General features: G+C 37.4%; 1 protein-coding gene across 1 annotated transcript in view; it reads left to right on the forward strand.

Annotated features, from left to right (window-relative positions):
- Positions 1 to 331: 331 nt before the first annotated feature.
- Pds5b (PDS5 cohesin associated factor B) overlaps positions 332 to 25,898 on the forward strand; it is a 193,955-nt gene continuing 168,388 nt past the window's right edge. Inside the window, 1 exon segment of the mRNA XM_047552945.1 lies at positions 332 to 446. The gene's annotated coding sequence lies outside the window, so the exon portion shown is untranslated.

Genomic DNA, 25,898 nt, shown 5'->3' on the forward strand with positions numbered 1-25,898 from the left:
CTAGCTAGTTTTCGGCAGTAGCTTAGAGCGCCACAGAAGCAGAGAACACATTTACCGTTGTCCATCTCACTGCCGCCACCGTGACGGCCGCGGCGCGCCCAGGAGGCTGCGCGCGCGCGCGCGCGGAAGGGGCGGGGCGGAGGAGGGGCGCGCGCGCCCGGTGGGCGGGGCGGAGCCCGGAGGCGGGCTTACGCGCGCTGGGTTCATATGGTCGGCAGGGGGCGCTGCGCACCCACGCCGCGCTCTGCCTGCCCCCGGGTGCTGTCCGCCGCGGTTCGATTGGAGCAGCCGCCGAGGAGCGCTTGGCGCCATTTTGAAGCGGAGAGGAGGAGGAACGGCCGGGCTGGCTGCGGAAGGGGAGGGGGGAGGAGGCGATTGGATGCGGCGGCGGCGGCGGATCCCGGAGAGCAGCGGAGTGAGAGGAGTAGCGAGTCGGACACCCGGAGGTAGGAAACAATTCAGTTAACGGAAAGCAAATGTCTCTCTTCTCCGGTGGCCGCGCTCCATTTTTCAGCGGCCACCACCGCGGCTGTGTGTGTGTGTGTGTGTGTGTGTGTGTGTGTGTGTGTGTGTCGGGGCTGAAGCGCCGCCCGCCTGCCTGCCAGCCAAGGCTCGTCTCCGGGCGTCGGGGGCTGCAGTGGCCGGCTGCCGGGCGGCGGCCCGGGGCGGGGGGCGCGGGGCGCGGGCCGGCTGCGCGGTGGGGGTGGGGAGGGCCCCGCGGCCGGCGCGCTCCTCCACGCCGCGGGCTCTGCGGCAGCCCGTATAAATTAAACTTGCCGCCCAGGTCCCGGCCCGGGCGCCCGCGGCGGGCGGTGACCTTGCGCGCGGCCGGGGGTCCCGGCGGCCGGGCACCCGCGCCCTCCCGCCGTCGCCGCGGCGCCCCTCCCCCCGCCCGCCCGGCCGGCGGGCGGCTGTTTCCCGGGCGGCAGGCGGGCGGCGCGGTGCTCCTGTTGAATCCTCCCGCGGGCGGGTCCCCCCATTCCGGGCGCGGGGCGCTCGGGGGGCGCGGGCCGGTGCCGCCTGCGCGCGGGCCTCCCCCGGGGTCCCCGCGCGCCGCCCGGCCTGTGCTCGGGGTGGAGGACGCGGGCGGAGAGAGTGACATTTTTACACGGTTACTTGCCCGTCGCGGGAGATAAAGCGCGCTAACCGCGCCTCTTGGTTGGTGCTGGGGGAACCCGAGGACCTAGTTGAGGAAGAGCGCAGCTCGGGCGTGAAGTGACTCCTCCCAGGCGACGACGGGGTTCTGGCTTTTCGTTGGGACCGAACGGCAGTGCAAGTGGTGTGTGATCGTGGGTAGTTCACCTTTCTGCACCGTTATTTCATTGACACTTTAAAAGTTTTCGGTCCGGAGAGGAGGCTCGGTTTTGCTGCGGCTGTGGGCGTTTGGTATGTACGTTAAAACTTGCTCTGTGCTGCCCGGCTGTAATTCGAGGGGATGAATCTGAACCCCGAAACGCGGCACCTCATCTTCAGGACTGCACGCGACAGCGTTCCTTCCCGCGAAGGGTGTGAGCTCAGGGAGGGTTTGAAAGACCATTTTCCCACCCACTTCACACACGTCTTAACCGTCCTTACGCTGGGGCGAAGTCTTATTTTCCAAGCACCCTTCTCTCACACTTGTCGTTTGAAGTGATGGATGGGCAGTTGTGTCCCCAGTGACCCTACCCTTGTGTGTTAAATAGTTTGGGAAGCTTTGGATACAGCCTTTAATTTTGTAGGGTAGCTGCGGTCTTGAGGGAGTTGGGGAATCCTGTATGTCTTCCTAATAACCTTTGAAAACTCACGTGTGTTTCTATATAGAGGAGGCAAGCTGTAAATAAATCATAATCATTTAAATCCTGAATGGCAGTGTAATCACTGTTCTCAGTTAACACATCTAGATAAAGTGCCAGGAGAGAACGTTTACTATATTAATTCATGTAGTCGTCAAGTAGAAAAGTTAAGAACAAACATGGACCTCAAAGGACCGGACCCTCTTCTCTATGCAGTCCACATGTCACAGATGTTAGCATTTTTAGGGACAATGAAATGAGTATTGTGTGTGCAGGTCAGTTTGTGGAACAATTAGTCTTGCATCTCAGGGTGAAAACAGAAAACCTAATTAAACTTTTTATAGTGGTGAAAGTTAAGATAGATTTTTCTTCAAAAACTGAACCATAAAAGACCATATCCTAAGTCAGAATATTATTTCTTTGAAGTAAAATCTGTACATATGTAAAATTTACATATACACATCGTGCATTTTTAAATTACTAAAGTAGGAACTTTTTCTGGTGGTTTGAAAATTTTCCTCTTAGCTGTGTTTTACTTGAAGTGTATTTTAATTGAAAAGATAGGGCTTGACTTTTTTCTTTTTTTTTTTTTTTTAAGAACTTTTTCTTTTTGGTTGTAGTTGATTCTCTTGGCATTAACTTGGCTTTTACAGTGACTTTTATTAACTCTACTTGTCATCTTTATTTCTCTCTAGTTGGGAGCCCTGGTCCTAGTTTTCCCTAAGAATTAGAGGAGATAATGTAATGATTGTGATCCTTGTGATTGAGCTGATTTGTACTAAGGTTATTTGTACCAAGGTTCTACTGAGCTGCTGTTGGATAAATGTTGTTTTAATTTTTATCTTAAAATTGTTACACATTGTAACGTTTTGAGGACTGAGCTTTATCAATAATTTGTTAAGCCTGAAATAAAGTGATACCCTGTATTAGACAGGTCTTTCTCTGGTGAAGCAGCTCCAGGACCGCTTTATGAGGAAGGGAATATTTTGGGAGCCTGTGTTTTTTCTGCTTATTTCCTTTGGCAAATTTAAACTGTCTTTTGGCTCCCTTAGTTCTTTTTAAAAATCCTGTTCCCTTAGAACTAATAAGGAAGCTCACTCTTATTTGGTATAGACTCTTGGATAGCACATACTGTATATAACATATTAGAAAAGAATAAATCAATGTTAGTATTACAACTACTAGGAAATGTAAAGATGATGATTTCCAGTCTTATTTTATAGATGAGAAAGTAGGTTCAGATTATAAATTAATTGATTTACCCAAGAGTACAGTCGTATTCGTGTGGGTGAATTGGGGACAGCCCTTAGATCTCTTAGTGGTCTGTATTTTATTCAGGACTTAGCAGTATTTAAAATCATTGTGAGGCAACACATTATTGTTCATCCTCTTCTTACCTTTTCTTTTCATTCATTTAAACAAGAAGTAAAACTTCAAGGTTAACCATCTATTCTGGTGTCTGGTTTTAATAATTTCTATCTAGAATTCACACTCTAGGTTGTTTTACAAGATTACCTTTTAGACGTGTCTCTTCTAGAGCTACTGGCTCTTTCATTGTGTAACACTACTTGACTTGACATTTTTCTTTGTGAAACTTGTAAGCCAGAATAGTCTGGAGAAGTTAGTATTGAACTTTTTTTTTGTCATAAGATATTGTGTGTATATGACTTTTATTTATTTATATATTTTTGGGTATTGAACTCAGGGGCACTTAACTACTTAGTCACATCCCCAGACCCCTTTTTTTCAAAATTTGAGACAAGGTCTTGTTAGGTTTCAGAGGGCCTTGCTAACTTGCTGAAGCTGGCCTTGAACTTGGGATCCTCTTGCCTTAGCCGCCTCTGAGTTGCTGGGATTAGAGGTGTGTACCACTGTGACCAGCTTGAATATGATTTTTAAATTCAGTTTGCTACATAGGTCATTTGTCTTTTCAATTTACAATAGGCATTTTACTTGGTTTGTGTATTCCTTCGTGGGAATGTTAAAAATTCCAAAGATACTTAGTTTAAAAATAAAACTAGTAGTTTTTTTTCTGAGAATGTATTTATTTTTTAAACTTAAGAATCTGCCAGTTTGGGGATTAAAAAAAAAAAAAAAAAAGAATCTGCCAGTTGGTTTGCAGTTTTTAAAAAAACTTTTTTTTGTAGTTGTAGATGGACAGCATGCCTTTATTTTATTTGTTTATTATCATGTGGTGCCAAATATCAAACCCAGGACATCACACACTCTGCCACTGAGCTACAGCCCCAGGCCTGGTTTGTAATTCTGACTCCTTGTAGAGTAAACTCTTTCCTTATAGTATTTTATTGTGAACCACCTGATTTTTTTTTTTTTTTCTATTTTCTCCAATACTTGAAAAAGGTTTTATAAATCTTTCTCACTAATTAGTTTAGAATTAAGAGTAGGTTTGCTGTGTTTGTTGTACTGTCATTGTGATTATGCATATTGAAAAAATCATGATGATAAAACTCAGATGAATAAAGTTTAGTCTAAAAATTAAAGTCATTAATCTGAAATATTTAAAAATATCTATAATACTTACCATATTCCATTGGTCAGACATTAACAGCTGTTAATAGTCATTCTTGGTTTAGCTGTGTAAACCTTAAAAGTCAGCTAAGCAGTATGGAGGAAAGACTGATTAAAGTAGGAAGCTATTTTGAAGCATCTTTTGGGCCTAGAAATACTCCACTGTTTTGCCTCTCCTTTGACAGAGAATGTTGTGAACTAATTCAGTGAAAATGAACAAATATTGAGCCTCCTTCCACAAACAACTCCAATACAATAAACAGGACCAAGACACCCTGACACATTGAAGTGTAGAGTAGTGGTTGGCAGCCCATATCAAAGTGATGGGAGCTGAGCAGACCAGAGAAGTAGGATCTGTGCTGTTAATTAGTTCTGAAAGGAGCAGTCTTTCTCTCCTGTTTTCCTCAGTGATAGTTGAGGTTGCTCTTTTTTATGTGAGAGACTGAAATTAGTTAAGACTAGATATACAAATGATAATAAGGAGGAAGAGATATTATAACCAGGACTATTATCTCAGAATAGTTAGACTTGTAAGAGGCTGTGGTTCCTTAGGCAGTTGTTTACGGATTTTTTTTTTTTTTCTCTTCTTTAATTGCAGAGGTGATTTTAGGGACATAGGCAAAGATTTTTAAGGAAAAACCCATATTCCAAGCTACATCCCTTACTAACTCAAATTCTCCCAGGCAATTTCAGTCATCCTTTAGATATGGGACTGGTTGGGGGAGGGAGTTGTTGCAAAGAATGGTGGTTAAAGTTGGGAGAAATCCTTGAGTTCTTAAAAAGTTGTAGAGTTTAAGTTACAAGTTTTACACATATAGTTAAAAAACTTAAAATGGTACAGAAAAGTGAAAATAAAAATTACTTTTCCTTCAAAAATTTACTGTTAAATTCCAAAATGTTTATTTTAAAAATATACAAATAGTATTACATATAGCATTACATAGTATACATTATACTACAATTTTCTTTTCCTTAATGCTACAGGCACATGTAGAACAACATTATTTAAAAATGACTAGAATATTTTGTTATAAAAGGTACTGTAATTGAGTTGTATTAGCTTTTAACATTCTACACTAACCAGCAATTTTTGTTGTGTTCACCAACACTAGATTTTATTTAACTTTATATTTTTTTTGCCAGTTGGATATGTGAAGCTCCATCTTGTTTTGAGTTTGAATTTCTTTGATTATGACTGAGGCTAAACATTTATTCATATGCTTATTAAAAGGGACAGTTACTTGCAGTACATACTTTAGTTTAAGTGATTTCATTTACTTGCTGCTGACACCCTGGGTGACACTCCCCTACCCCCCCACTGAGCTAGTCCTTACCTGAGACCTGAGATGGCCTGAGAGGTGGAACTTGGAGAGGAATAAGGTTTTGGAACCAGTGGCACCTTGAGGAGATTGATGCTGTGACTAGAGAAGCCACTATGCTAGACTCGGAAAAATTGAGGGGCAACATAAGAGTATTGAAAGCCCTTGTTTTAGTGTTAACATGGGTAGAAGAGGGGCAGAACCAACAAAGGGGGGATTCGAGAGTCAGAACAAATAAATTTTATATAGGGTCTGAATGTTCTGTCCCATCCCTCCCCACTCCCAGCTTTAAGGGTCTATTTTATCTTTTATTTATACTGTTGTTGAGCTTGTATTGGCAAGGGTGGCAACCTGGACCTTGTTATTTCAGTTTCTCTAGTTTTGAGGGCTTAGTTTTTCTTTTAAGGGAAACTGATATTCCTTCAGATCAGTCAAAGGGAGCATTTTATTTCTAGAATCCTTTAGCTGTATTTTTTAGTCTCTAGTGCCTTTCTTTGGCTAAATTTTTACATGAGTATTAGAGACCTTACATGCTGAAGTGTTCAGAAAACTTGGGATGTTAATGTATCTACATTAGCTTTGTTTCTGTTTAATCCCTATATGTTGTGTTCTCCGCATCACAGCTTTATTTTGTTTTCATGGATTGAGCTTTTTTTTTTTTTTTTTTAAGTAGGCTTGGGAGGTGACTGACTTAAAAGACTCTTATCTGTATCCAAGTTCTGGGGATTGAACCTAGACCTCCCAAGTGTTAGGCAAACACTACCATTGATGTATACTCCCAGCCTTGTCTGCAATTACTATATACACGGTTTATCAGTGGGCTGGCCCTTTTGTTGTCTTTATCCCAGTTTAGGCCCTTGGTTCTCAAACTGGAGTGATGTTGCTTCTCCTACCTCTAGTGTTCACAGTTTGGCATTTTGACATTTTAGTTGTCACAAATAGAGGGGAGTGATTTGCTATTGGCATCTAGTTGGTAGAAGTCAAGCATGGAAGTTGCTAAACATTCTGCCCTATAGAGCAGCCCTCCACAACAACAACAAAAAGTTACCTGACCAAAAAATGTCCATTGTGTCAAGGTTGAGAAACCTTTGTCTTGGCAGAGCTTGTTCAGGAAGCTGCATTTATCTCAGCTCAGCTGCATTAGGTATGTACACCTATTTTAATCATAAAGATCAAGAAATAGTGATGTTTAATGTAGTCTTGTGCTGTAGATTTTGAGCAGTTTGCCTTCTTTCTTTTTTAGCCATTGACTTTCCTTCTTCTTGCTTACGCTTATGACATAACATAACTAGGTTATGTCTTTATAGTCTTAGTTGGAATTTGGAAGAAGACAAGCATTTAAGACCTGAACATATTTAAGCATTTGAAAATGCTACTTGATGAGTGAGGTCCCTTTCTAAGACAGGAGGGCATAATGGTTTAGCATATGGACTTAAAAGTTAAGACCACTTGGGTTTTTATCTTGTCTCCATCACTAACTGGCAGTGTTACCATGGGCAAATTGCCTAATCTTGCCAAGTCTCAATTTCTTAATCTGTGAAGTGAGGATAATAGCAGTATCTCATTTTGAAAAACAACTTTACTGAGATATAATTCACATACCATACAGTCTCCTTATTGAAAGTGTATAATTCATTGTTTTCCAGGATACTTGCAGATTTGTGCAACTATCATCACAGTTTGATTTTGGAACTGTATTTTTTCCTGTTTAAAAAAAAGAAAAGAAAAAACAAAACAAAACCTTAAAGCCATTAATTGTTACTTCCCATCACTCCTTATCTCACTGGTTTTTGTGATAAGCCAGGACAAATGCGTAGTTTAACTTGGTGCCAAAATTTAAGTGTGTGGTAAAAAATGATTATAACTTTTGCAGGTAGACTTAATTTGTGGCAAAGTTCATTTACATTACTTTAAAGAAGGAAAATATGGGATAATTGTTGAATGGATATTTGCATGTTATACTGTGCAAGGAAATTATGCTCAGTGCTGGCTAGAAATATAAAGATGAGTTTCAGTCAAGAGTTGTATGTTTAATAGGAAGAAAGAGGCTGGTGTAAAAATTATAAAACACAGCAGAATACTGTTAGTGCTTTCAGGAACACAAGCAAAATATTTGAAATTAGTAATTGGTCAAAAAACTAATCGTGTTACTCTGAGTATAGAACCATGAAAAACTTCTTGAAGGAGGAACCTTTTCACCAAATCTTAGATGTTGGAAAAATGGGACTTTTGGCTCCAATGGAGAGTACTTTGAAGACAGTGTTATGGTCTTAAATTTTTGTTTCCTCATACTGTTGCCAGATGATGATCTCTTGTAACTATACCCACAGTCTTTTTTGTTATTTCTGGTATGTTATGAACCTGGAAAGAAATGAATAAAAAAGAGTTAAATAAACTCTTAGTGAGAACCTGATGTCTGTAAGAAGAGGCTATAGATACATGATCTTATTCTGTCACTTTGAGCTAATGATCTTTTGTTTATTCTCTAGGTTTTGGTTCATTCCAGTTAATTAGTTTATAGAATAAGTAATTCCTAGACAAATTAGGTTCTTATACATGTTTTCTTTTTGCTAAGAACTTCATTTTTTGACCGTCTCCAAATTTTTTCCTACTGAACTCTTTGACATAGCATCTCTAGTACAACATGTCCAAAACTGAACTGCCTTCTGTACTACTCTTTTATTATATTTCCAACTTTTGCTTTGGTTAGTGACAGATTTTTTTCATTTTTCTTTTATTCTTTCTTTTTGTAAGCTGTAAGGGATGACTAGATTTATCACATCGGAAACCTTAAGAGTCATCTTGATCCTACTATCTTCTCTACCTCTCATCAAACAAGTTACCAAATTTTGTTGATTCTGATACTATATTTTTAAAGTTAAAACAACAACAACAACAAAACAACTATTTGCAGCTTTGAGGTGGCATATGTCTGTATTCCCAATGACTCAGGAGGCTGAAGTAGGAGCACTGCAAGTTGAAAGCTCATATTTCCATGTGGTATTTCTGTGTTTTTAAGTACCCCTTTTTTTCTTGTGTACATGTTCAAAGGCTTGCTTTACACCTCCATTTAGTGAGACCATAAGCACCTTTGCAAGACCCTGTATCTCAGATAAAAAGGTCTGGGGATGTAGGTCAGTGGTAAAGTGCCCCTGGGTTCAATTCCCAGTACCAAAAAAACAAAACCAAAACTATTTGCAAATACATACTTCAAAAGTAAAGAAAAAAAAAAAGATAGTTTCTTATAATCTTTCCCATCTCATTCCAGACTACTGCATTAGTTTATTGATAGTTTCCCACTTTTTTACTATTATCAAATTACTGCAGTGAGTAATCTTATATGGATATCATTTTGTACATAGGCAGGTGTGTCTGTAGGATAAGTTCCTAGAAGTAGAATTGCTGGAACAGAATGTAGCAGATATAATTTTGATAGACATTGTTCAAGTTGTGCTTCATAGAGGTTGTAACACAAATGTATATGTGAGAATACATATTTTCCCATAACCGTGCTAACAGTATATAATCAGACTTTTTGGGGGTTTTGCCAACATGGTAGGTGAGAAAAATGGTATCTCAGTGTATTTTAATTTACATTTTTCTTATGAGTGAAGTTGAGCATTATTTCATATATTTGAACCATTTTTATTTTTCTGAAAACTGCTCTTAATCATTTCCCATTTTTTCCCCCTTATTTTGAGAGTCTTGAGTTTCTCCTCATCCTTGTGCCTTTGGTTAGTTTATTCAAAGTGAAAGGTCACTTGCTTGCTCTCCTGGGGTTTCTCTTCTTACTAGTCTCTTTGCAATTTCACTCCCTTCCAGGCTTGCCTGTGTGTGTTTTTTTTTCTCTCTCTCTCCCTCCCTCCCTCCTCCCCCTCCTTCTCTTTAAAGGATATTTCTCATCACAAACTTGAATGTCTTATTGCTTGCTTAAAACACTTCAGTGGCTTTTTAATTTAAATACCTTAGCATGAGCATGGTGCCTTGCTAGCATTTCATTTCTTTGTAGGTTCTCTGATGCTCCCAAATGTTGAATTGCTCCTAACTCCCCTATGTTAATCCTTTGTCTCTGTGTCTTTCCATGTGGTATTTTGTTAAGTACCCTTTTTCTCCTTGTGCACATATCCAAAGTTCTGCTTTACACCTCCTATTCAGCAATTAATAGGTTTTTCTGGTACCTGACTCTTATTTTAGGCAGTATACATTGCATCTTTTACTTCACAAGATCCTGTGTATACCTGACACGGAAACTCCCACATTGTCTCTTTTTATTATTTGTTTAAGCACATGTGTTTCCTTGCCTGAGATTGATAGCTTCTTGAGAGCATGGACTTTTATTTTGGAACCTAGTGAAGTGTTTAGCACATAGTAGGTGATAAGTATTTACTGAATATACACAAATATATGTGTATAGCAAGTTTTAATATATATGTCACTACTCAAAGGTAAATTAATATAATATTGAGCTTAGAAATCCTTAAAAATACTTGTCTTTTTATTGAAATGTAATGTACAAATCTTAGGGGTTCACTTCGATGAGTTGTGGCATTATACCAGGGTAACTGATATCCCAAAAAAGATGTATAGCATTTTCATTACCCCAGGAAGTTCTCTTGTTTACCTTTCAATTCATTTCTTCTTGCCCTCAAGCACTCTAAAAGCAGATTAGCTTTGTTCTGACTTCATAGTCTGTGTTCTTTTGTATCTGGTTTCTTTTTTAATATATAGTTTGGATTCATTCCTGTGGTTGGATGGATCAGTAGTTGTTTTGTTTTATTGTTGAGTAGTATTTCGCTGGATGAATATACCACAGTTTATCGTTTGTTATGATCATTTGGGGTGAATCCAGTTTTTGACTGTTAGGAATAAGTCCTCTACAGGTCTTTTTTGCAAACATTTGTTTTCATTTCTCTTGGATAAATACTTTGAAATGGAATTGCTGCTTTATAGAATGGAATTGCTTGTATGTTTATAAGAAACTAGATTTTCAAAGTGGCTTTCCATTTTATACTCCTGACTGATTATATGAGAGTCCTAATTGTAATACATCCTTGCCAACACCTGAGTAATCAGAATTGCCCATGTAATCACTATTACCTAAGCAATTGTAATTTTGGCTATTCTATATGTTATGTGGTGTCTCTTTGTGGTTTTATTTTGGATTTCCTTGATATTGTGTGTGTGTGTGTGTTTGTGTGTGTGTGTGTGTCTGTGTCTGTAATGGCTCTTGATGTTTTCTGCTCATTAAAAAATGGTTATTTTTAATTTTTGATTTGTAGGAATTCTTTTTTTCCTTTTTTATTTGTTCTTTTTAGGTATTTAGGTATATATGACAGTAGAGTATATTTTGACATATTATATATACATGGAGTATAACTTTCTGTAATTAGGATCCCATTCTTGTGGTTGTACATGGTATGGAGTTACACTGGTCACGTACTAAAAAATGAGCATGGGAAAGTCATATTTAATTCATTTTACTCTTTCCTACTCCCATCCCCCATCCCTGTAGGAATTCTTATTATATTCTGAATATAATATATTTTTTTTGCCAGCTCTTTACATTGAGGAAGATTTCTGTTTGTAACTTGTCTTCCCTACTGTTAACTATATTTTGATAAGCCGAAGCTTTTAATTTTGATGAAATCTAGTTAACCAATATTTTCTTTTACAGATTGTGTTTTCTGAGTTTGAATAAGTCTTTGCCTATCCCAAAGTCACAAGAATATTATGTGCTTTTTAACTTTTTTTTTAAAGAAGATTTATAGTTGTGTTTGTCTGCTTTCTTTTACTATATTACATACCTGAGATAATCTATTCTCAAATAAAAAGTTTTATTTTGGCTTATAGTTTTGGAGTTTCCATTTCATCATCAGGTGCACCTACTGCTTTTAAACCTCTGATTCGAGTGCAGGATGGTAAAGGCAGGGAGCATGTGGTGGAGCAAAACCACAGAACTTTATTGCATGTGTGTAATGAGAGACTGAGGGAGAAAAGGAGGGAGGGAGTGGCAGGGTTCCCACTATTGCTCAGTGACATGAAGATATCCCAGTGGGCCCTACCCCTGAAAGGTTCTACTGCCTCCACATTGCACCACCTTAGGATCAAACTTTTAATACATATGCCTTTGGGCAACATTAAAATCCAAACTATAGCAGGTCTTAGCTTTTATGTATTAGGGCTAAGATTCATCATGAATTTTGTGCATGGTGTGAGGATAGGGGTTGAAATTCATTTTTAAAAGTGTTTATCCAGTTCCAGCACTGTTGTTTGGGGGGGGGGGGGGGAACAGCTCAAACTTTTTTCTTTCCTGTAATGAATTACTTTTGTGCCTTTGTTCAGTATCATTTAAACCTTACATATGTGGATTTATGTCTGGATTCTGTGTCATTGATTTGTTTTTCCTATGCAGGTATTTAATACTATCTCTATGACTATAGCATTGTGAATTTTAAAAATCAGATAATGTGACTCCTCTAATATTGTTTGGCCAGTCTAGTTTCCTTGTGTTTACATATGTTAGTTAGTTAGTTAGTTATTATTATTTTTTAAGGTACTGAAGATTTAACCCAGGGGTGCTTAACCACTGAACCATATCTCTAGCCCTTTTTATTTTTAATTTTGAGACAGGGTCTTGCTAAATTGCTGAGGCTGGCCTTGAACTTGTGATCCTTCTATGTCAACCTTCTGAGTCACTGGGCTTACAGGTGTGTGCACAATGCTGGCTGGTTTGTCAGTGTCTCTAAAAAAGAATTTGGGGATTTTTGATTGGGATTGTGTTCATCTATAGATACGTGGGGAGCTGACCTCTTAACAATATCTAATTTGGTTTTTAGCCTCTAACATTGTCCTCAGTGATCCCTTCCTCCTTGTGTTTGCACCCTTTTATGGTCACCTTCCACATTGTATCAGGTTGGTTTCCTCATTCATTTTGAGGAAACCAAGTTGCCATGTTGTGGAGTAGTTACTATTAAGTGTGTGTGTGTGTGTGTGTGTGTGTGTGTGTGTGTTTAGTGATATTGGGAGATTGAACTAGGGGTACTTTTCCATTGAGCCAAATCCTGAATCCTTTTTAGTTTTTGAGACAGGGTCATGCTACATTGGTGAGGGTCTCGCTAAGTTGCTGAGGCTGCCCTCAAACTTGCAATCCTCCTGCCTCAGCCTTCCATGTTGCTGGGATTATAGGCATACACCATGGTGCTAAGCAAAGGTCTGAAATTTTTAAGTGATTGCAAGCTAACAAGTCATCGTGCTATAGTTATATAGGTGTTGATCCACGACTTTTGGATTAGAGTTGAAGGATAGTTTATTGTCATAGTGGAGGTAGCTATAATTATAAGTAGTTTTGTGCCGTGCCTTGAGCTCTAGTTCATACTGGGTAATGTGAAGTGGACCAAATGACAGTTGTACATGCAGTGCAATGTGTTACATGAGGAAATTTGAACATAGGGAACTTGAAAATCTTTTTCTGTAATTTTTTTTATGGGTGTATTAGTACATAATGGCGGAATTTGTTACATATTCATACTTGTAAACAATATAACAATATAATTTGACTGATACAATTCTCTGGTATTTTCCCTTTCCCTTCCTTCCTGTAGTTCCTGTCCACTGCACAGATTTCCTTTTAGTTCCATCCCATCTTTCTTTTTTGTCTCTAGCTTCCACATATTAGAGAAACATAATAGTCCTTGACTTTCTTGAGTTTGGCCTGTTTCACTTAACATAGTGTGTTCAAGTTTCATCCATTTTTCTACAAATGACATAATTTTATTCTTATGGTTGAACAAAACTCCACTGTGTGTATATGCCACATTTAAAAAATACATTCATCCATTGTTGGGCATGTAGCATGGTTCAATAGTTTGGCTCTTACGAATTGTGCTGCTATAAACATGGATGGGTATGCATGTATCGCTGTAGTATGATGACTTTAAACAAGTTTGTGGTTGTAGATGGACACAATACCTTTATTTTATTTATTTTTTATGTGGTGCTACTGATTGAACCTGGTGCCTCACATGTACTAGGTGAGTGCTCTACCACTGAGCGACAACCTCAGTCCCTGACTTTAATTCTTTATGATAAATACTGAGGAGTGGTATGATTAGGTCATATGGTGGTTCCATTCCTAGTTTTTTGAGGAATCTTCATACTAATTTCCATAGTGGTTGTACTCATTTACAATCCCACCAACAGTGTAAAGTGTTCCTTTTTCTCCACATCCTCTCCAGCATTTATTATTGTTTGTATTCTTGATGGCTGCCATTCTGACTAGAGATGAAATCTCAGTGTAGTTTTGATTTGCATCTCCCTAATAGTTAACAATGTTGAACATTTTTCATACATTTGTTGGCCATTTGTATTTCTTCTGAGAAGTATCAGATTAGTTCATTTGCCCATTTGTTAATTGGGTCATTTGTTTTTTTTTTTTTTTTTTTTTTTTTTTGGGTGTTTTTTTGAGTTCTCTATTCTGGATATTAATTCTCTGTCAGAAGAGTAGCTAGCAAAGATTTTTCTCCTATTCTGTGGGTTCTCTTCACATTCTTGTTTCCTTTTCTGTGCAGAAGCCTTTTAATTTGATGCCATCCCACTCGTTACTCTTAGTATTATTTCGTGAGCTTTAGGAATCCTATTGAGAAAGTCTTTGCCTGTGGCAGTATGTTGGGAGTGTTTACGTTTTCTTCTAGGAGTTGGAATTTCTGGTCTAATACCCTAGGTCTTTGATCCATTTTGAGTTGACTTTTATGGAGAATGAGAAATAAGTATCTTGTCTTATTCTTCTACACACAGTTAACCAGTTTACACAGCACCTTTGTTAAAAAGACTGTCTTTTCTCCCCTTTGTTTTTTGGCACTATTGTCAAGGGTCAGATGACTGTCTTGTGGGTTTGTCTGTGTGTCTTCTGTTCTGTACCATTGTTCTGTGTGTCTGTGTTAATGCCAGTACCATTTTGCCATTTTGTTTTTGTTACTATCTCTCTAGTAGAATTTGAATTCAGGTATTGTGATGTCTCCAGCATTGCTTTTTTGGGGGTGAGAATTGCTCTGGTTATTCTGAGTCTTTTATTTTATTGAATTTTAGTACTGCTTTTTTCTAGTTGTATGAATGTCATTTGTATTTTGATGGGGATTGCTATTTTTTACTTTTTGAAAGTGTGTCCATTTTAACAATATTAATTCTTCCTATCCATGAACCTGGGGGGAAATCTTTTCATCTTCTGAGTTTTTTTCTTTCCTTTCTTTTTTTTTTTTTTTTCTTTTTTTGTGTACTGGGGATTGAACTTAGGGGCACTTGGCTACTGAGCCACATCCCTAACCCTGTTTTGTATTTTAGATACAGGTCTCCCTGAATTTCTTAGTGCCTTGCTTTTGCTAAGGCTGACTTTGACATTGTGATCCTCCAGCCTCAGCTTCCCGAGCTGCTGGTGTTATAGGTGTGTGCCACCATGCCCAGCCATCACCTCCTTGGTTACATTTACTCCTAGGGTTTTTTTTTTTTTTTTTGGAGGGTCATGTGAATGGGATTGTTTTTCTTTTTTCTTTCTCAGCAAATTCATGATTGGCATATGGGGAAGCTATCAATATTTGTGTGTTGATTTTGTACCATATACTTTGCTGAATTTATTAGCCATAGCAGTCTTTCGGTGGAGCTTTTTGGATCTTCTAAGTATAGCATTAGATAATCTGCAGTGATAATTTGGCTTCTTCTTTTCCTGTTTTTCTTTTTTAATATTTTTTATTTTTTACTTGTAGATGGGCACCATACATTTATTTTATTTTTATGCAGTGCTGAGGATTGAACCAGTGCCTGACACATGCTAGGCAAGCACTGTACTTCTAAGCCACAAACCCAACCCCTCCTTTTTTTTTTTTTTTGGCGGTACTGGGGATCGAACTCTGGGCCTTGTGCTTGCGAGGCAAGCACTCTACCAGCTGAGCTATCTCCCTAGCCTATCCTGTTTTTTTTTTTTTTTTAAGTCTTATTTTCTTCTCTTACCTAATTGCTTGGTCTGAGATTTCTAGTACTATATTGAATAGTACTGGAGAGAGTGGACATGTCTTGTTCCAGATTTTAAAGGAAATCCTTTCAATTTTCCCTATTCATTATGATGTTGGCTTTGGGTTTGTCATAAATCATCTTTATAGGGATGAGGTAGGTTCTTTCTGTGCCTAGTTTTTTGAGTGTTTTTATCATGAATGGGTGCTTGAAAATTAAAGGCTTTCTTTGCATCTATTGAGATGACAAAATGATTTTTGTCCTTAAATTCATTTATGTGATGAATTTATTGATTTGTATATATTAAACCATCTGTGCATCCCTGGGATAAAACCAACTTGATCATGATGTATAATCATCTTAATATGTTGAATATGATTTGCTCATGTTTCATTAAGGATCTTACATCTAAGTTCATCCAGGGATATTATTGGTCTGTAGTTTTCTTTCCCCAGTGAATCTGTCTCAGGTTTTGGTATGAGGGTGAAGTTAAGGCTTCATAGAATGAACTTGTAAGTGTTCCATTCCTTTCTATTACCCAAAATAATTTGAGGAGTATTGGCATTAGATCTTTTTAAAAGATTGGGTAGAATTCAGCTGAGACTCCCATCTTGTCATGGGCTTTTCTTTGTAGGAAGGCTTTTTATTAATGCTTGCATCTCTGCTAGTTATTGTTCTGTTTAAACAAGGTTTTCTATGTCTTCTTTATTCAGTTTTGCCAGGTCATCTGTCTAGAAGTGTATACGTTTATTCTATGCTTTCCAGTTTATTGGAGTATAGTTTTTCAATATAGTTCCTAATGATCCTCTGGATTTCTTGGATATCTGTGGTGATTTCTCCTTTTTCACCACTAATTTATTAATTTGGTTCTTCATTTTTTTTTGGTTAGTTTGGGTAAGGGCTTACTAATCTTGTTTATCTTTTTAAAGAACCAATTGCTTGTTTCGTTTATCCTTTTTTCCCCTCAGTTTTCATTGATTTTAGCTCTGATCTTAATATTTCCTTCCTTCTACGGGTTTTGGAATTGGTTTGTTCTTTTTCAAGGGTTTTGAGATGCATCATTAGGTAGTTTACTTGTTTCTGATTTTCTTATATAGACACTCATAGCTATAAACTTTCCTCCTAGAACAGCCTTCATAGTGTCCCAAGGGTTCTGGTATGCTGTTATCATTATTCTCATTTGATTCTAGGAATTTTTAAACTTTTTGCATTTGCTTTTATCATCCATTGATCATTCAAAGGTGTATTGTTCAGTCTTCATGTGTTTAATTCTGTAGCTTTTTTTTTTTGTGTTGATTTCTAATTTAATTTCATTATGATCTGATAAGATGCAAGATGCAAGGAATTATGCACATTTTTTTCCTTTTTTTGTATTTGCTAAAAGTTGCTTTGGGCCTAAAATATGGGCTGTTTTTGAAGAGGTTCTGCGAGCTACTGAGAGTAAAGTGTATTCATCTATGTTTGGGTGAAATATTTTGGTAGAAGTCTGTTAAGTCTTTTTCCTTTGTAATAATTTTAGGTTTTAAGCTTCTGAATTTGTTTGGATGACCGTTCTATTGGTGAGAGAGGTGTGTTCAGATCACCTGGTATTTTTGTACTGGGGTCTGAACCTTTGATTTGAATAGCATCTGTTTTATGTAATTAGATGTACCAGTGTTTGGGGCATAAATATTTACTATTGTTATGTCTTCTTCTTGTGTTACTCCCTTTACCAGTGTGAAGTGACTTCTTTGTCTCTTCTGATTAATTTTGGCTTTAGGTTTACTTTGTTGGATATAAGAGTAGCTAATTCTGCTTGTTTTGGGCCTCCGTTTGCATGTGTCAATTTCCATCTTTTTTATTTCAGTCTGTTTACTGTCTTGGCCTTTAAGGTGAGTCTCTTGCAAACAGCAAGATAGTTGGGTCTTGTTTTTTAATCCATTCTGACAGCTTATTTTAATTTGAAAGTTGAGATCATTTGCATTTAATGTTGTTATAGAAAGATATTTATTAATTCCTGCCATTTTGATTTGTTTCTAGTATTTAATTTGGTTCTATTTCTCATTTGCTTATATAATACTCTACAACTGAGATTTTTTTATTTGTAAATGCTCAGGTGCTCAGGTATGTTATTGATTCTTCGGTGTGTGGTTTTTTTTTTTTTTTTTTTAAAGTATTTTCTGTAGTACTGGCCTAGTAGTCATTAGTTCTTTTAAATTTCTGCTTGTCTTCAAAAGTTTTTAATGTCTTCTTTAATTCTGAATAGTAGCTTTGCTGGGCATAGTAATCTTGGTTGACAGTTATTTTCTTTCATTTGGAATACATCGTTCTAAATTTAGAGTTTGTGTTTAGAAATTGAAAATAATTCTGATTGGCTTACCTCTAACATATCATTCAAGCCTTCTGGGCTTTTAGAGTTTGTTCTCAGAAATCAGAAGTAATTCTAGTTGACTTTCCTGTAAAAATGACCTGATGTTTTTCTCTTGAGTTTTAAAAAAAATTATCCTTTTGTAAAACATTTTAGTTATAATGTATCATGAAGAGATTCTTCTTCATTCTTGTTTGTTTGGGAATCTGAATATCTTCTGTATCTGGAAGTCCATTTCTCTGGTTTTGGAAAATTTTCCGATTATTTCCCTGAAGAGGTTATCCATTCCATTGGCCTACATCTCCTAATCCTCTTCAGTTCCAGTGATTTTAAACTTGTTTTTTTAATGTTTTCCCAGAGTTTTTTTATATTTTGGTTATGGTTAGTTTTTAAAAAATACTATCTAAATGTTTAAGTTGACTACTTTCTCTTCCATTTTTGCATAGTCTGCTCTATTTGAGAGACGTAATTGAACAGTTTGGTTAATTGTTGTCTTTGATTTCCAAGATTTTTGTTTGTTCTTTTTCAATATCTGTATATCCTTATTGAGTTCCTCTTTCATAACCTATACTGATTTCCTTAATTCATTCAGTTTTTTTTTGTCTTGGAATTCATTGATCATTTTTATATTTATTCTTTTGAATTCTTTATCTGATATTTCATCTACTGTAGTATCTTGGGTCAGTTGCTTATGAATTATGAACGTTAGGAGATAATTGTGTTAGCCTTTTTTCCCCCCACATTTCTTGTCTTCCTGTGTTGGGTTTTATGTACCTTTTGGAGTGAATTTCTCTTTCACTGCAGGAATGAATGTCCAAGAGTGACCTGAGGGACCTGCCCCTTGCCTTTCCTCCTTGGGGCTTGGTTGTTAGTTTGGGTTTTTGTCTCTTTTTTGTATTAAAGCATAACCGAAGTTTGAGTGTGATTAATTTGTGTGTGGAGCAAGGTGTGGTATCTTTTGACTGGGTATAGTTGAGTAGCAGTCTACCCTGTGAACTTGTAGTGTCCTTTTAGATTCCAAGCATCTTATTGAGAAGCAATAGGGAGAAATTGAAGAGACCCATTAAATATTGTCTCACCATCCACATAGCAGAGAACTTATAAGGCCTTTTGCCAGTGGCCTTGAGTGAACTTGGCAGTAGATCTTTCTGCAGGTGACCCACAGACCTAGTTACAGTTTGACTGCAACATCATTAGAGACTTTCAGCCACACTCAACAGCTAAGCTGCTCCTGGATCCCCCAACCCCTTCTTTTTGTCTTTTCAGTGCTGGGGATTGAACCTGAGCCTCACATGTGCTAGACAAGCACTTTACCACTGAGCTACACTCCCGCTCTTGTTCCTGAATTCTTGACCTTTAGAAACTGGGAAATAATAAATGTTTTCAAGTTGTCTAGAAGCCAGAAACCTCAGCATCATGTACAGCATGTTACAAATGCAAATTAGTAGACCATCTTAGACCTACTGCATGCAAAGATTTTTAACAAGATCTTCTGAGGAGAAAGCTGTATTATTTAAGTCATATGTTGGAAACACATCCAACTTTGTCTCATTTGCAAAGTTAAATTTATTTTTAAATGCTAAACTTTGAAAAGCATAAATTATTTGACAATAGCATGACCTCATCCCTTGAAAATAAAATGGAATAATCATTTTGAGTAACTTAAGAAAATAAATATTTTGAGCTGGTAAGTTTTGGGGTTATTTCACAATAATTGCTAGTATGGCTGTGTATTTTTCAACTTAGATCATTTTTAAGTAATGTAATCCAAATGTATAGAAATATGTAAGATCTCTAATAAAAACTAAAATAAAATATGATTATGCATACATTAATGTGATACATTAATTGTATAATTTGATAATTAACATTAAGTTATCACCATAAATACATATAATGTAACATTTTAATTTGCTCTAGCGATTTTGCATGTTATATTTATTCCTAAAGATTTTGCCTTTTGATACTTTTAGAGAGTAATTTCCAAATATTTTTAGTTTTCTCATGCTAGTATATAGAAATGCAATATTTTTTATTGCCTTTTTATAATGATATTGTCTGTAAGACAAATTTTATTCCTTCTTTTAGTATCTTTAAGTGTTTTAGTCAGCTTTTTCATCATGTAACCAAAGACCTGACAAGAATAGAGTAGGAAAAGTTTACTTCACTCACGGTTTTAGAGTTCTCAGTCCATCTCCAGCCAACTGTGTAGCTCTGGATCTGAGATGAGGCAGATCATCATGGTGGAAGGATGTGGAGGAGTAAAGTAGTTTAGGACATGGCAATCATGAAACAGAGTGTTCTCACCAGGGACAGAATAGAAACCTCAAAGACATGTCTGTAGTGACCTACCTCCTACAGTCACATTCTTACAGTTAACCACCCAGTTCATCTCTGTCAGTGAAATAATCACTGATTAGGTTATCATTTTCATAATTAATTGTTTCACCTCTATATGTTTGTTCTTGTATTGTATTACACATAAACTCTTGTGAGACTCCACATATCTAAGCTATAACATTCTGCCCCTGGCTCCCCAAAATTCATACCTTCTGCAACTTGCACGGCTGAACCCTAGGAACCATTGAGGGGCAATGGGGGATTAAGAAAGACACACAAACTCTTATAGAGATGAAGCTGGGACCAGGTGGGACACCACCAGCCTCTGATGGATGAACCCAGAGCTAGCTCAGTACATTCATTTCATAGGGTCTCCAATCAGGAAGTTAAAACTATAGGGGTATTGTTCTTTGTGCACTAAAAAGTTACAGACCTAGAAACATTTTTGTAGCTGTTCCACTGTTGGCAGTGCTAGGAACATCCTGCTGCACCCCAGGAAGCCCATTGTCCAGAGTTTCTGCAGAGCAGGCAGGCTTGGAGGTTGCAATGCTTGCAAGATATTGTGGTTATCTTGTTATGCTCAGAATTCTGTATCCCTGGCAGCTGGTATCTGAGCTCAATGACAAGACTGTTATTATTCTGTACTTTTGCACAGAACTCCTCAGGCAGGGCTTTACCATAACTCCTGGGCAATTTTGCACAGAAAGTTCCCAGAGTAAAGTGCAGCCACAGCTCTGAGGTAGTTAAAGACCCTGATCCAACTCACCACTCTGCACATGTGCCCTTCTCAAAATGCAAAAATATTTATCCATTTTCAAGAGTACCCATTGTCTTAATGGTTTCAGCCTTACCCAAAAGTCCAAGTCCAAAGTCTTCTATGATACTCAAGGTCAATTCTCAGTGTGAGCCCTGTAAAAATCAAAAGCAAGTTACGTACATCCAATGTATAATGGCCCAGAGTGAACATTTTCTTCTTACAAGGGAGAAGTAGCAGTATAGAAAGGATGAATGAGACCAAAGCAAGACTGAAATCCGACTGGGCAAACAAGTCCTATACCTCCATGTCTAGCATCTGGGACACATGCCATTGCAATGTTCTCTCCAAAGGGCTTGTGTAGCTCTACCCTTATGACCCTACTGATTGCAGCCTACATGGCCTCTCTCTTGATTTCTCTGCTCAATTCCTGCAACTTTCCTCAGTAGATGTTCCATGGTACTGGTATCTTTTATTCTTGGGAGTCTTCACTGCCACTTCAACATCCTTCTCACATCTTCATGCATCACCTGCTCAGGGGCTGCCTGCAGGGATTCTGACTCGTCCACACTTTGCCAGACTTCCCAGGTCTTCTTTTGAATTCTTGGTGAAAACCTCCATGACCCCCTAGTTCCAGTATCCTGTACCCCTGCAGAACCAGCACCATGTGTTTGATGCCAGGGTCTGTCACCATCTTGAGAGTAGCCAGGCCTTCCTGGGACCATGACAGCAGCAGCCTCTGAGTGCCTGGGTGGCTGAGCAAAACAGCTTTCTAGGCTATTCCATACAAGCAGGGTACCCCATGGTCTCGTCTTAAAAGATTTTTTACTTTTACATCCTTCAGCCTGAAATGGGTTTGGTCTTACCAGTGCCTGGGATTTCTTATTGTTTGTGGGTAAAGTATTAAGCATTTCTTTAGTGACTACAGTTTCTTTAACAGCCATACCTCCTTTAGTTCTAGTTTTACTGGAAGTTTTCTGGCTAAAATGTAACTTTTTCAAATCTTCCTGCTTTGTTTTCTGGTCCTAATTATCACAGTAAGCTTGGCTAAAAACTACCAGCATTATCATGCCACCAACTTAAGACTGTGCCGCCTTGAATTATCCTCCACCAGATAGTTCATCACCTTTAAATTCAGCCTCAAAACTCAGGACATGGGCAAAATGTAGACCACTTTGCCAGAATGTAATATGAATGGCCTCCAGTCCCATTTCCAATAGAGTACTTCTGTCTTCTGAAACTCCTGAGCCCAGTCTTTACTGTCCACAGTCTTATCTGCATTCTGGTTTTCTGAGCCCCACCAGAATTGCCCATTAAGCTTTGCTTACAATATTCTAAAATTTTTCCAACTTGCATCCCTAAACTTTTAATAATTGCTCCCACAAACTTCAAAAAGCTCCAAAAGCTTTTGAACCACATGGTGAGGTTAGTCACAGCAACGACTTCACTTCTTGGCTCTTAATTTGTTTCAGCTTTTTTGTTGCTATGACCAAAAGACTCTAATTTGTTTCAGCTTTTTTGTTGCTGTGACCAAAAGACATGACAAGTGCACTTTTAGAGAAGAATAAGATTATTCGGAGCTCAAGGTTTCAGAGGTCTCGGTTCATTGATGATCTACTCCATTGCTCTGTAGGTGAGGCAGAACATAATGATGGAAGGGTGTGGAGAGGAAGCAGCTCAGGACCTATCATTTAGAAAGCAGAATGTTCTGCTCACCAGGGACAGTATACAAACCTCTAAGACATGTCCCTAGTGACCTACCTCCTCCAGCCACACTCTTTCTGCCTACAGTTACCATGTAGTTAATCTTACCAGTGAATTAACTCACTGATTAGATTATAATGCTCATAATATTTTACCTCTGAATTTTATTTTTTTAAATTGTCTCACATATGAGCTTTTTGGGGACACCTCATATCTAAACCGTAACAATAAGTTTTTCATTTCTTATTACTTTACTGCTAGTATTCTCAGTACTATTTTGAAAAATAGAGTGGATATCCTTGTCTTGTCTAATCTTAAGGGGAAAGCAATTAGTCTTTTACCATTGACTGGTATGACAGCAGTGTATTTTTTTCTAGATTAAAAACAAAACAAAGAGATGGAGGATGTTCCCTTTATTGAGTTTATCAAGATTTTTATTTTTAAATTTTGAATGGATGTTGAATTTTGTTAACTCCACATTCCCCCTTTTTTGAAATTATTTTATTATTCCATTTTAAAGAAATACTCTTTGGCCTTTTAAAGCTATATGACTTTTTTAGTGGTTGCTCTGGGGATTACAGTATTCATTAACTTTCACAGGTTATTTAGCATGAACATTATGCCATTCTCTGTAAAATAAAAGGACCTTACACAGAATGTAATTATATTTAATTTTTGTGCTATTGGTGCAAATGTATTTTGCTTCAATTTTTTTTTTTTTTTTTTTGCTTTACATAGTTGACATTTAAAATTTAGAGAGAAGAAGAAAAAGAGACAGCTTTCTGTACTTCTGTATGTAACTACATATTGTTTCTGATTTTTTAAAAGTATCTTTGTTTAAACTTTCACTTAATGTAATTTCCCTTTAGCTTGAGGACTTTCCTTAACATTTCATAATGTACACAGTCTGGTGATAGTCTCTCAACTTTCATTTAAGTGAATGTCTATCTCACTCTTAGTTTTCAAGGTTGTTTTTGCTGAATGTAGAAAATTGGATTGACAACCATTTAATCACTTAAGAGAATTTCATTCTCTTCTGGTTTCCATTATTTGTTTAACTTTAATATTCAGCAATTTGATGGTATTTTAAATTTATTTTGGTACTCTGGGATTTGTGAACTATCTGATAATGTGAATTTTGATACCTTTCACAAACGTTTAGTTGTTATTAAGAAAATAACACTCCCTGTCTCATTTACTTCCTCTTTCTCCTGAGATTGTAATTACACGTTACTCTGCTTACATTTGTTGTGTAGGTCTCTGAGTCTTAATTTTTTTCCACAGTTTTACTTTCAGCTTTTCACATTGACTAATTTCTGTTGACCTGTCTTTAAGGTTACTAATGTTATTGCTAAGGTACTATTAAACTCATTTCAAATAATGCAGCCTTCAATTCTAGTATTTCATTTAAAATTTTTTCATTTATCTACTGAGATTCCCCATTGTGACTATATGTTTATGTTTTTGAATATATTTGTAATGTCTGTTTTAAAGCCCTTACTTGTTAATTTCCTCATCTGAATTACTTAATAGTCATTTTCTATTGACTACTCTTTCCCTCTTGGCAGTGGGTTACATTTCCTGCTGCTGTTCATGTCTAGAAAGTTTCAGTTGTAGAGTGGACATTGTGAATGACACACCATTTCTCTTAATTCACTTTATCTTCCTCTTACAGATGTAATTATGAATATTAAATTTATAGCTGATCATCTTGAATTTAATCCGGGTCTGTAGAAAGCTTGAGATGTTTGCTAAGTCTTTTTCAGATTCAGACTTCCATGATCATGTCACCTTTGCGGTGGGTAGCAACTGAAATTGTTTCTGAATTCTTTCAGCTCTTTACTTTCTGCTGGAATCCTTACAGTCTTCTCTCAGCATATGAAGTTCAGGGATCAGTGAAGAATTTGAAGGAGTTTATATTAGTTTTTGAGGCTTTTCCTGCTGTGACTCTCATGTTTCCTGAATTTGCCCTCTGAATTCCTAACCACTTTGTAACCGTGTACTCCAAAAAATACTAGTTTTCTGCTGGAATACCTGCTCCATACTGTCACTGTTTCCTCCTTAGGAGGAAAACTATATAAATTTGAATTTGCCCCAATGTACTCCTTTCAGTGGTTTAATCTCCAATTGTTATTGTTCTTGGTTACTTTCCTCTGTCTTCAAATCATTCTTCGGAGCATCTTTTTCCCCCTAGGCCTTATAATTATTATCTGTGGAAGGATTAGTTTAATGAGTTGGATAAATTTCCCACCATTATCAGAAATCTTCACAGACTTATTTTCAGTAATTTAAAACTAGGTCTTATATACCATTATTGACTTTATTTGTACCTTATTTTAGTGTTTTTAGGGTAAGGTACAAATTGACTATTGCTACTGTTATGTACACTTGGTCTGAATAAGTCATTATTTAATGAAAGATCAGAAGCTAAAAAATGTTTTAAAGGCTTCTGAAAGAGCCAGCCATATTTCTAGTGTTGTTTTTATTAGTAGTAACCTGATAGCAGTAGGATACATGGTACCAGATCAACTGTTTTTGACCTTTACCTCTTTTGGTGTTTCTATTCTGAAGAAAAAGTACTAAAATGTAAATATTTGTCTGAATGACTCCTGTCTCAAAATAGATAGGGTTGTTGAACATCTGTCTTTAAATGGTTATCTTTGACCCTGATGGATCATTGCACAAAAATTTGTGACTGTCATTTTAGCTTCATAAATTTTTAAAAAGTGTGTTCAAGAGGGAACTGAGTGAGTTGGTCTTAGAGATGACATTTACATCTTTTAGCGGATTTATTTTGTGATGCTAGCATAAGTCTAAGGGTAATAATAGTGTAGTATAAATCCTTTTGTTAAGGATTGTTGATTTTCAGTTTTTCTCTTGAACAGTGTCCATTTGTTGTTTTAATATAAGTGTAACTGTAAGAAGTTATGTTTTAAAAATTGAGCTTCAAATCTAGGAAGTAAAGGCATTCTAAATTCAATAGTTTTTTTTTTTTAAAGCCTTAAGTATTTTTGTTGATGAAAGAAAAGTAAGATGCATGCTGGGGATATAGCTTAGTTGGTAAGAGTGCCTGGGTTCAATCCCCAGCACCAAAAAAAAAAAAAAAAAGCATGACAGCCACAATATGTGATACG

This window comes from Sciurus carolinensis, chromosome 5 (genome assembly GCF_902686445.1).
Source record: "Sciurus carolinensis chromosome 5, mSciCar1.2, whole genome shotgun sequence".
NCBI lineage: Eukaryota > Metazoa > Chordata > Mammalia > Rodentia > Sciuridae > Sciurus > Sciurus carolinensis.